Below are 12795 nucleotides of genomic sequence, written 5' to 3'. Positions count from 1 at the left end.
TCACTCACTGCTGGATTGGCGCCGGTATCAATGGACTCTATACTAAAACCGAGAAGCAATAAAGCTGCAACCACCCAACCCTCCGCCATCGAACCACCTCCCAAAAACCATCTGCACAGCCACACCCCGCCTAACCCACCCAACATCCATCTGCACATGCAGCCATGTCCAGCCTAACACAGCCATATCCGCCCAGATTCGATACCAGAGATCATCAATCCCGCCTCCAGATCCTGCGTGAACCATCCTGAGGAGCCCAGCCGTCGCCACCCAAAACAGGGGTAAGAAAACCCAGCCGCCTCGCGTCCTCCACCACCAACCCATCACACACCTGTCCGGTAGCAACCTCCAATCACCGGCGAAGCCGTTGGCCCTCACCGACGTTGGGGCGCCACCGGACAAGTAAGATTAACCATATGATTCATTCAAAACTTTTGCTATATAATTCATGATTTTTTAAATCATGATTATCGTGTAACTTCAGAATTTTCTCTTGTACTCTGCATTCTCTTTGATATCAGTAGACATAAGGTTTACGAAAGAATGATTTTCACTCATGTTCCTAACTAGTAAGCGACTCATACAGGTAAAAGGAGGGAAAAAAAAAAGAAAAAAACAGTTACGATGGCTTAGTTGGAGTGGAATAATCAATGATAATTATTAGTGATAATTATTAGAACAAAAACAGTTAATTTTAAAAGTTTTGCTGAAATCCAATTTAAGGTTTCACTCTTCAAGCACACAAGAAAAGTCATGCTTTGTTGCTCGTCAAGATGAAAGTTCCAAGCGATTGTGCACTGCTTTTTGTATTTGAAGTGCCGATTTCACACTTGATGACTATTATGACGTTTCATTTATGTAATGATGGAGTTTATTCACTAATATGTGGTTGTATTATAGATTTCCTTCTAGATAATCTTATTCTGAAAAGAAAAAGGAGTTAAGAACGCTTAATTCCATGAGCATGAGTGGTTGAATAAGTAATTAATAGAATTCAGAAGAATGTATATCATGCCGACGAGTTGTGACATGTTGGCAGTGGTGGAACTGCTACCAGGGCCTGAGGGGGTTCAGACCCCCCAACATTTGTCCAAATCTTCACCAGATCACCTAAACATCATACAATTAAGCTACAATTAGCTTTAATTGAATCACCGGACCCCCCCCCCCCCCCCCCCCCCCCACAACAACACACCAATCAGGCAATCAGCAACACAACTTTTGTAAATGAGAATAATTCAAAATTAATAGTATTTACTGTGTTATAACTATCTAAATTTATAATGAGGAAATATGGAAATGCTTCTTAGAAGATTTTGCTATTTATTGTAATTGATGACTAGTTTCTTCAATTATTTTATTATAGAGAAAGTAAACCTTGTTATTTTGGTTAATAAGGTCAGCAGAGTGTGTTGATTAATATGGAAAATGAGTTTTTTTTTTATATTAAAGATTAAGTCTCGACCTCCCCTAATTTCAGATCCTGGTTCCGCCACTGCATGTTAGTAATTTATAATTCTAACATTGTAAATATCATAAGTTCCCCTTTCAAAAAAAAAAAAAAAAAAGATCATAAGTTCAGAATGTATATCATTTTGATCAGATGTATATAAATCAGAAAATATAAAAGAATACATACATCATAAATACTTGCAATTAAACAAAGAAAATTGAAACGATTCAAACGAATATATCTATTCAAACTATTCCAAGAGCGGACTGACGAGTGCTGAGCATGTCGTATAGGGTATCCCTAGCTTGCTCATCGTGCTTGTGTCTCTAACGATGTTATCAAACTTGTCTGATCATATTTGAATATTCTCTCTTGTTCAACAGGTTTTGTTTTGCCCAACAATTAAGCTATACTATATGTATCTATCACATATTCTATGAGCTGTATGTACGTGTCTTTGAAATTTGAGGATCATTTAGATTAAATATTTATATATTAGGGCCAAGATCTTCGTACATGGTGCGTTGTTTATGATCTAATATATGTTGCCAATCTTATGAAAAGCTTCATTGGCTGTTCCTTATTTACCCTAGGTAGAGAAATTCTTCCCTCACACTTTGTGGAGCAAACCCTAGAAATTAACCACCTCAAAATAAGAAAATACCAATAAGAATTAGAATGCAAGCATTATGTACAATAGTTTAGTTCTCATTAGCAGTACGTACTCGTAATTGGGACTTGGAGAAACCCTAATGGAAACTCTGTAAGATCAAATATGGACATAACACATGTCATCATAAAGTAATTGATGATTAGCTTAATATCAATCCTAGTTTAACATGGATACAAACAATAAATCAATACTAGTGACTTAATGAATAGTGTATCAATTCATTAAGGATAGTAATCCATTGCTTAGTCGACAAGGAAGGCTACAAGTTGTGATACATTAGGAATCTAACAGTGAAACCTAAACCGACAAGGAATGCTTTAATGGGAAGCTTCTTGAGGTTTAAGTCTCATATATATACAGATGAATTGGTCCCTGATTACTACCACGACTATTGCATATTGTTCTGTCCATTGAGAAGCAAGTTGGTAAGTAACAGAAGACCATATTCAGTGATCGTGTTTAGCAGCTGCATGAGATGGAATCCATGACAGTGATTGCTGAAGGTAAGCCTTAATCCTATTATGATTGTTGTGCATATGTTGTGAGCATGTAACTATGGTTTTACAATTGGTATCAGAGCATAGGCTCACAAATATGAAAAAAATCGTTTTAGGGTTTTGCAAAACAAACATAAAATTTTTAAAGGGTTTTTTGCTTTACGGGTCATGTAACTGATCAGGTTACTGACCAAGTCACTAGACATGTAACTGATCAGGTACCTGACCAAGTAAGTAACTGACCAGGTAAATGACCAAGTAACTGGTCAGGTACCTGATCAAAGGTAAGTTACTTAAGTCGATTGCTGCATCTGGTTAAATATAAAATTCACGCTTCCGCTATGATTTTTTAAGCAGCAAATTGGGGAAAAAGCAAAAACAGGTTTTTCTGTGAAAATTGTTTTCGATTCATAGCATGATAATTAAGTTTTGATTGTGCTCAAGAACCCTAGAAGCATTCCCGGCGTGCGTTAGGTTAGAGTAGATGGTGACCGGATGAAATTTACAATTTCTTGATTGTTCTGTGGATTCTTGGAATCGAAACAATTGTCTGTGCTTCAATGTGTATGTGTGAATTGATATGCATGTTGAATTGATTGTTTATATGGTATTGCATCTGTGATCGTATGACGATGTATGAAGAACCAGAATCTCCCAAATTTTACACATCGTTGAAATTGACAGATGCATGAGCTTAAATTTCTTATAAAGACAATGATATGGGTAGAATATAAAAGCTCATGTGTTTTGTGGTTTTCTGTTGGCATAAGTGATTATGATGCACAAAGCATCCTTCATTGATGTTGGCAGAAAACACTGATCAGGTACATGTAACTGGTCATGTAACTGACCAAGTAACTGACCAAGTAACTGTGCCTGATCGAGTAACAAAACTAAAATTGTGTTTTGTGTTTTAAAACTATGCTTCAATTTTATCTTCCAAAGAAGTGGTCAAGTGTGGTTTTAGAATACAAAACAGTAGTATGCATGTTTGATGAAAATAAATTCGGATACTTAGAAATTTTTCTTCTGTCTAAAGATGTGGATAAATTTCTTTGGATAACTTGTTTTCATTAAACATGGCATATTGATAAAGAACTCCAGAATGTTATGCTTCTGCTCAAAAGTGTTGCTTAACATTGTTTTTGGTTATGGACTGATATAAATGCAAGTATGGATTGTTTAGGTTTTCTGTATGTTCTTGTTTTGGTTGCTTAAAGCTAAATAAAACACAGAAAACTTAAAATTAATTTTCTTTACAAAATTGAGAACTCACTTGAATTTTGTTTTGCTCCTTAGGTAACTCTTACATGAACTTGAACAGTGTCTTGATGTTAACTGGAACCAACTATAGAGCTTGGCTAGATTCTGTAGAGAACTATATGGGAATGCATGAGAACATAGATTATTGTTTCACTGAGGACAAACCTGAAGAGTTAACTGAAAAGAGCACTAAGAAGGAAACTGATCTTTACAAGAAGTGGTATAGATCCAATAGAATGGCTAAGAACCTCATTCGAACCTCTATGTCTAAAACTGTCAGAGGAAATATTGAAGAGCCCGAGCTAGCATCAGATTTTCTGGAACACATAGGTGCTAAGTTTAAAGAAAGTGAAAAAGCTGAAGCAGCTAGGTTGACTAAAGAGTTTCATGATTTGAAGTACATGGGTTCAGGGGGAGTTAGAGAGCATATTATGAAGATGATCAATATAAATGGCAGACTTAGGGAACTCTTGATGGGGGTTAGGGATGAGCAGGTAGTGCATTATGCACTACATTCCTTGCCGAACAGTTTTAGTCATCTTAGAACCAGTTACAATTCACAAAAGGGAAACTGGACTTTAGATGAACTTATATCCATCTGTGTGGATGAGGAATCTAGGATCAAGGAAGAAAAGGAACCTGCTACGACCATTAACCTTATTGAGAAGCCTAAAAGGAAAAAGCCCCAGAATAAGCTCAAGCCTATCAAAGCCATAACTAAGAGTTCAACAGCTGCAGTGGCCAAGGAAAACAGGCCATTCAGGTTCAAGTGCTACTTTTGCAAAAGACTAGGACACATGAAAAAGGACTGCACAGGCTATAAAAATTGGTTAGCCAAAAAGGGTAAGATTTTTTCTAATACAGTTTTTTCCTTAGAAATTAATCTTATAAATGTTGAACCACAGTCTTGGTGGATAGATTCAGGCTCACCTATTCACATTACTAATTCTTTGCAGGGATTCATAAGGAGGAGAATCCCAAAAAGTGATGAAGTGAACCTGTGTGTAGGCAATGGCATGAGAGTGGCAGTCAATGCTATTGGAACCTTAAAGCTCGATTTAGGATTAGGAAAATTATTAGTTCTTGTCACGCCCCGAATTTTGAATAATAAATTCAAATCCGAAACATGAATAATTACAATTACAAAATCCAAATCTCGAAACTTCGAGTTCATTATTACAATTCACTCTCACAAGCAATATTGTAAAGCTCAAATGAGCATAACACACCTCACAACGTACAATTGCTGTAAAACTCTAACAATTGCTCTAACCGCACGATCACCGTCCTGGTTCTCCTGTCCTGTAGGATTACCCGCTACACAATTTGAATAGTGTACCGGGAGTTGCAACAACACAAAACCCGGTAAGCTTTTTACAGCCAGTATGAGTAAACAAGAAGAACTGTTGATTTAATAAAATACATTTCCTTTAACTCAAGTATAGAAATGTAGAAACATCACAATTACAATGATCACCACAAAACCACTTCACTTTCTCACTCTCATATATATATAAATATATATATATATATATATATATATATATATATATTATACACTTATGAGTCACTCCCCGTTACCCTCATAAGGTCACTCAACATTTGGCAGACAGACAAGAGCTCTAACTGATCGTTTCCACCTACCCGGCGCGAGGGCGTGGTTCACGATTTAATGCTATTAGTTTCCACCTACCCGGTACAAGGGCGTGGTTCACTAATAGATGCCATGGTCACCCCCGTGACCTATTGATCTCCACAGATCAATATATCTCAACAAATCAACAATTTATTGTTTCTCAACAATAAATTTAATACCTCTCACAATATTGTTGCTTTTCAACAATAAACTCAACACAACCATAACAGTACATAATATCTCACAATTTCAACAATACATATTATTTCACATAAATAATATATATATAGATAGACATTCACACAGGAATGCCCATTAATACCAACTATAGTTCACACAATGACGACAAAAAATAAATTAATTAAAAGTACTCGGTTCGTAATATGAACCACGTGAGGTTTACTCACCTCGATAATCCCGCTGCGTCTTCAATTCCGCTCAAAATACGATCCACAATCGTCCACTAACTCAAACCGTCAATCACCTAGTCAGATACGATCTTAACTTAGCAATCATTCATAAACCACACATATACGGAAATCCAACGGTCGGATTCTAATTTAATGATGATCCAACGGCCAGATCGAATTTATATGATGATCCAACGGTCGGATCCTCACGGATCGCCCTTAGGATCATCCTCCAAAATTATCATAAAGATCCAACGGTCAGATCTTCTTGAATCACTCTAACAAACATCTCCATAAAATTATATGAAAATCCGACGGTCGGATTCTCACGAATCGCCTTCCTAATCACTATTTCTCAATTATACGAAGATCCAACGGTCGGATCTTCGCCCGTGACCTCACAAAGTCACCGGGACAGTCATACGATCAACATATCCAAAATTGAAGCAAAACCGATGGTCAGATCTTCACAGATCGTAAACCGAAGATAAACGTAAAAACGTTAAATAGTAACGTCAAAACGTAAATCCACTATTTATCAACTTTTTCTAACATGACCATGTTATATATCAAAACGCTCGTATGGATGCATAGATCATCGCCTAGATAATGAAAACTCGAAATATGGTCTGATGCGCCGCCACAAGCGGTGGTCAGTGGGCGGTCAACGCGGCGGTCAACGCCGGTCAACCACCTCTGATGGCAAAGTGACCAACTACAAACTGGTTCAAAATGAAAGGGTGATCGACTTCCATACCTGGAGCTAAGTCTGGTTTGGCCTAGATCGTCCTAGATCAAGCTTGGAAGTCGGATTAATCCTGTGCGTCCGATCAGATTTCAGATTAAATCAGGGACGTCGAAAAAGTCAAACCATGATCTAGCGTTCTATACACAAACTCGTGATGAAAGGCTTACATGGGGATGATCAGCATGAAGAGGAGATCACGAAAATGGGAACGATCGGCCCATGCAACGCCGGAATCGGGGATTTCCGGCCGGGTCGGGTTTGCATGGCTGGGTGTCTTCGATCTCCATCTGGGAGCAGCGGCGATGCAAGGGGAGGCCAGAGGGAGGCTGTGCGTGCGACGGCGAGCTCGGGGAAGGCCGGGTCATGGCCGGAGGATGCCGGAGGAGAGAGAAAAGTCCGGGTCGGGTCGGAGAAAACCCGCCGGGTCTGACGAGAAACAGAGGAGAGAGAACGGAGAGGGCTGGGGGCTTTTCCGCAAAAAGAACTTTTTTTCGTCCTTAAATGAAAATAAAATCAGAAAATTTCCTATTTATAGAAAATTCCCAATTTTCAAAAATTCATAACTTATTCATACGAACTCCAAATATTGCGTTCCACATGTCCACGAACTCGTATCGACGAGCTCTACAACTTTCATGAAGGAAGTTTTCCCAAATTTTGAACGTATAAAAAGTCACTTTTTGAGACCTCCTAAATAACGTTCGTTTTCGAAAATTAATCGTTCGAACTAATTCCATAATTTCTCCAAGCCTCGTACTCGCTCCCACTATCGTGAAATCATTTCTAAAAATCTACGGAAATTAATTTGGATTTTTCGGGGTATTACAGTTCTGGACAATGTTTTTTATGTACCTTCCATGAGAAGGAATTTGGTTTCAGTTTCTCTTTTAGTAAAATCTGGTTGTAGACTTGTTATGGATAGTAATGGAATTCTTATTTCTAAAAATTCTGTTCAAATTGGTTCTGGTGTTATTATGAATGATTATTTACAGTTAAATTGTTCAATGGCTCAACAAGAAATTTTACATGTTGAAAATAACACCAACAGTACTAGCACTTTAACAGGTGTTAAAAGAACCAAACTAAATGAAAAGTCTGCATTTTTATGGCATAGAAGACTCGGCCATGTTTCAAAAGAGAGACTGAAAATTTTGGTGAAAAACAACATCCTAAATGAACTTGATTTTTCTGATCTAACAGACTGTGTTGAATGCTTTAAGGGAAAAATAACTAATACTAGAAAGAAGACTGCATATAGAAGCCAAAATTTATTAGAACTCATACACACTGATATATGTGGACCATTTAGGCATCAAACTATCTGTGGGAATGTGTATTTTATCACATTCATTGATGACTTTTCTAGATACAGTTATATTTATCTACTTTCAGAAAAGGCACAAGCATTGAAAGCCTTTAAAATTTTTAAGTCTGAGGTAGAAAACCAACTAGAAAAGAAAATCAAAACAGTGAGATCAGATAGAGGGGGTGAGTTCTATGGCAAGTACACTGAATCCGGCCAACAAAAGGGTCCATTTGCCTTGTTTTTGCAAGACAATGGAATTAAAGCTCAATATACAACACCCTATAACCCACAACAGAATGGTGTTGCAGAGAGAAAGAATAGGACTCTTTTGAACATGGTTAGATGTATGATGTGTACAACAGGTTTGCCTAAATTTCTGTGGGGTGAGGCTTTAAAAACTGCAAATTATATTTGCAACAGAACACCTAGTAAAGCTATAGAAAAGACTGCTTTTGAGCTTTGGTGTGGCAGGAAACCTAGTCTTCATCACTGCCATGTTTGGGGATGCCATGCAGAAGCTAGGATTTATAATCCAAGCTTGAATAAACTTGATCCTAAGACAGTTAGTTGCTATTTTATAGGTTATCCAGATAAATCTAAAGGCTATAAATTATATTCTGCTTATCATTCACCTAGAATTTTTGAAACACATCAAGTAAAGTTTCTAAGTGAAAAAGTTCACAATACAAACCTTGAGGATTTATCCTCAGATTTTGAGGAAATTGTGTCGGATGAGAATATAAGCGTAGCATTGCCTTTAGAACAAGAAGTAACTGATCAAGTCACTGGTCGAGTAACTGACCAAGTAACTGATCACGTACCTATAACTAGTCAAGCAACTGACCATGTCACTGACCGAGTAACTGTCACTGGACAAGTCACTGACCATGTAACTGGTCAAGTATCTGACCAAGTCACTGGTCGAGTACCTGTAACTAGTCATGTCACTGACCAAGTAACTGGTCAAGTACCTGTCACTGGTCATGTCACTGACCACGTAACTGACCAAGTAACTGTCACTGGTCAGGTAACTGACCACGTAACTGACAACCCTCAGCCTAGAAGATCACAGCGAGCAAGAAAACCAACTTATGGGGGGGAAGATAGTGACTACATTGTTTATCTGCAAGAAGCAGAAATTGAAATAGATTGTGCAGAGGACAATGATCCAACTACATTTAACCAACTACATTTAACCAGGCCATTGAAAGTAGTGAATCTCATCAATGGCAGCTAGCAATGGAAGCAGAAATTAATTCCATGAGTCAAAATGCAGTTTGGGAATTAGTTGAACCTGACCCAAATCAGAAACCTATAGGTTGTAAATGGGTTTTCAAAACCAAAAGAGATGCAAATGGCAATGTAGAGAGACATAAAGCAAGATTAGTTGCCAAGGGTTTTACACAGAAGGAGGGCATTGACTTTACTGAGACTTTTTCTCCAGTTTCTACAAAAGACTCATTTAGAATAATCATGGCTTTAGTTGCTCACTTTGATATGGAGCTACACCAAATGGATGTTAAGACAGCCTTTTTGAATGGTGAACTAGATGAAGTGATTTATATGAAGCAGCCAGAAGGTTTTGTGCAAGCTGGAAGTGAAAACTTAGTATGCAGGTTAAGAAAATCAATTTATGGCCTTAAACAAGCTTCTAGACAGTGGTACAAGAAATTTGATTCTGTGATTTCTACTTTTGGATTTACAGAGAATCTTGTTGATGAGTGTGTTTACTTGAAGACAGTTGGGAACAATTTTATTTTCCTAGTACTTTATGTTGATGATATACTTTTGGCTAGCAGTAACATTAAACTGCTTAAAGACACCAAGAGCTTTCTGTCAAAGAATTTTGACATGAAAGACTTAGGAGAAGCATCCTATGTACTAGGCATTGAGATTAAAAGAGATAGAGCACAGAGACTACTTGGTTTGTCTCAACAGAATTATATTACCAAAGTTTTGAAGAGATTTGGTATGGAGAAGTGTGCAGCTGGAGAAGTCCCCATGTCCAAAGGAGATAAACTAACCAAGAAGCAAAGTTCCAAAAGTGATGTTGTGAAAGAAAATATGGAGTCAAAGCCTTATGCTAGACTTGTAGGAAGTCTCATGTATGCACAAGTCTGCACTAGGCCAGACTTGTCTTTTGCAGTAGGGATTTTATCAAGATTTCAGTCTAATCCAAGCCATGAACATTGGGTAGCTGGGAAGAAAGTGTTGAGATACCTGCAGAAAACTAAAAGTCACATGCTAGTTTATAGGCAAGTGGAGGATTTGAAACTCGTTGGATTTTCAGATTCTGATTTCGCAGGGAACTATCCAGACTCCAAGAAGTCAACTTGTGGATATGTGTACATGCTAGCAGGAGGTGCAGTTGCTTGGAAAACCATGAAGCAAACACTAGTTTCAACCTCCACCATGCAAGCTGAATTTATTGCAGTATATGAAACTGTGTGTGAAGGACTTTGGATCAGGAATTTCTTGATGCAGACCAAAGTGTTAAGTCACATTGTGGCAGGCACACTTGTGATTTATTGTGATAATGAAGCAGCTGTTTTCTTTAGCAAGAACAGTAAAAGATCAAATAATTCCAAACACATTGATTTAAAGTATTACAGTGTTAGAGAAAGGGTAAAGCATGGTGAAATAGCTGTTTTGAGTATTGACACAAATTCACAGCTAGCAGATCCTTTCACCAAGGCATTGTCAGTAGCAGCATTCCAGAAGCATACAGCAAGCATTGGAGTTTTAGCTAATTTAGATGCTTAGGTTCAGTAGAGAGTTAGTCCAGTTGGAGCAATTTAAATTTCTAAGGTTTTTTGAGTTCTTGTATTTTCAGTTGTGATCTTTTGACTTTATTTATCACAACTTATTTGTAAAGACAGTTTATTATTATCAATAAATTTTGAGGTATTTTCAGATTTTGGTTTTTGCTGCAGCTTTTATTAAATGTTCTGAAAATTATCGATTTTGTGTTTAAAGTTATACTTGCGATCAGGTGGCTTAAATCATGTTTAGCATGATGTTAAGGTTCAAGCAATAATTTTAAGCCATCGGTGTTCAGAAAATTTGCTTGAGTTTCTGGTTTTAGAAACATAAAGTAGGACCTAATATATGTTTACTTGTTGATACACATTAACATATATTGTATCACTTCTGGTTGAACATATGTGGATTGCAGAAGCTTGTGTTAGTGATTTTGAAACTCTGCATTTTTGTTAAAATGTATACTGTTTCTTGCTCTGCATAAGTAACTGTGATCTGACCATGTTGAAATGGATTTTCGATTTGAGTTTGTTATCTGGCGCGCACTTCAGTAAGTTAAGTAGGTTTTGATGTTTTCTGGTGCAAATCATCGAGCATGATATGTGTGAGTCCAAGGGGGAGATTGTAAGATCAAATATGGACATAACACATGTCATCATAAAGTAATTGATGATTAGCTTAATATCAATCCTAGTTTAACATGGATACAAACAATAAATCAATACTAGTGACTTAATGAATAGTGTATCAATTCATTAAGGATAGTAATCCATTGCTTAGTCGACAAGGAAGGCTACAAGTTGTGATACATTAGGAATCTAACAGTGAAACCTAAACCGACAAGGAATGCTTTAATGGGAAGCTTCTTGAGGTTTAAGTCTCATATATATACAGATGAATTGGTCCCTGATTACTACCACGACTATTGCATATTGTTCTGTCCATTGAGAAGAAAGTTGGTAAGTAACAGAAGACCATATTCAGTGATCGTGTTTAGCAGCTGCATGAGATGGAATCCATGACAGTGATTGCTGAAGGTAAGCCTTAATCCTATTATGATTGTTGTGCATATGTTGTGAGCATGTAACTATGGTTTTACAAACTCTAGCCTCTATCTATCTCAGCAGTCTTCAAACCCTAGATGTAACCCTAGCTAGCTAGTTGTCTGATCAGATTGAACTCGAGTTTATGATTTAGGGTTATGCGTGGCATGGACAACCAATTCTCACATTGAATCACAACCTAGATTATAAACGATTTTGACTATGAGAAGGCACATACAAGCAGTGAGAGAGATCAAGAATCCGAAAGATACAGAAGGAAATCAGTAAACGGTAGTCTATGATTGACACTCCATCCTCGAAGTTTAAAGACATGGCCATGGAATCTTTTATTAATTTGTTGCCTTGTTGGTGACAACGTCTTCTTGACTGGAAAAGCATAGATTGGTTCTAGGTTTCATTTTACCCAACTCGATCATCACAATGATTGAAAAGGAAAATCCATTAATTGCGGGTTTTTTTTGTTAGATATATCTTCCACACCAGATTGAATATTCCTTTGCATAATTCATGAACACAGATGGACAGACTAAAAGGTGTGCGCCTGTCACGTTGTAAAGAGTCGCAATCCCATTGTCCCCAATATTCACCTAATTATAAACCAAAGCATACATAGCTTCCGGGAAATGATCGCATCTAATACCCCTTTTGGTGACAGAACATTATAGACTTGTAAAATGCAAGCATCATGTGGTCCGACGGATATTGATGTTCGTATATTTGTTTATCTTCATTCTTCAATTGCTAATAATGTCTTGTTTAATTTGCATATTCGATCTTATATGATTGTTCTTCATGAAAATGGCTTGTCCGGTCCACTAGTAAAACTCATTGAGATGATTTCCAATAGATGCGTTCCCTAGTGAATGCTTTTACATAAACGATAAAAGAAAAATAGTACTCATTTCGCGCAGTTGCTACATTATTTGAGATTCATGCATATTCAGTATAGAATATGGAGATGTCAACTATATTTGCTAAATTAGTT

Source organism: Rosa rugosa, chromosome 1 (assembly GCF_958449725.1).
Source record: "Rosa rugosa chromosome 1, drRosRugo1.1, whole genome shotgun sequence".
In the NCBI taxonomy this organism is placed as follows: Eukaryota; Viridiplantae; Streptophyta; class Magnoliopsida; order Rosales; family Rosaceae; genus Rosa; species Rosa rugosa.
Note: the sequence above shows the minus strand (reverse complement) of the source record.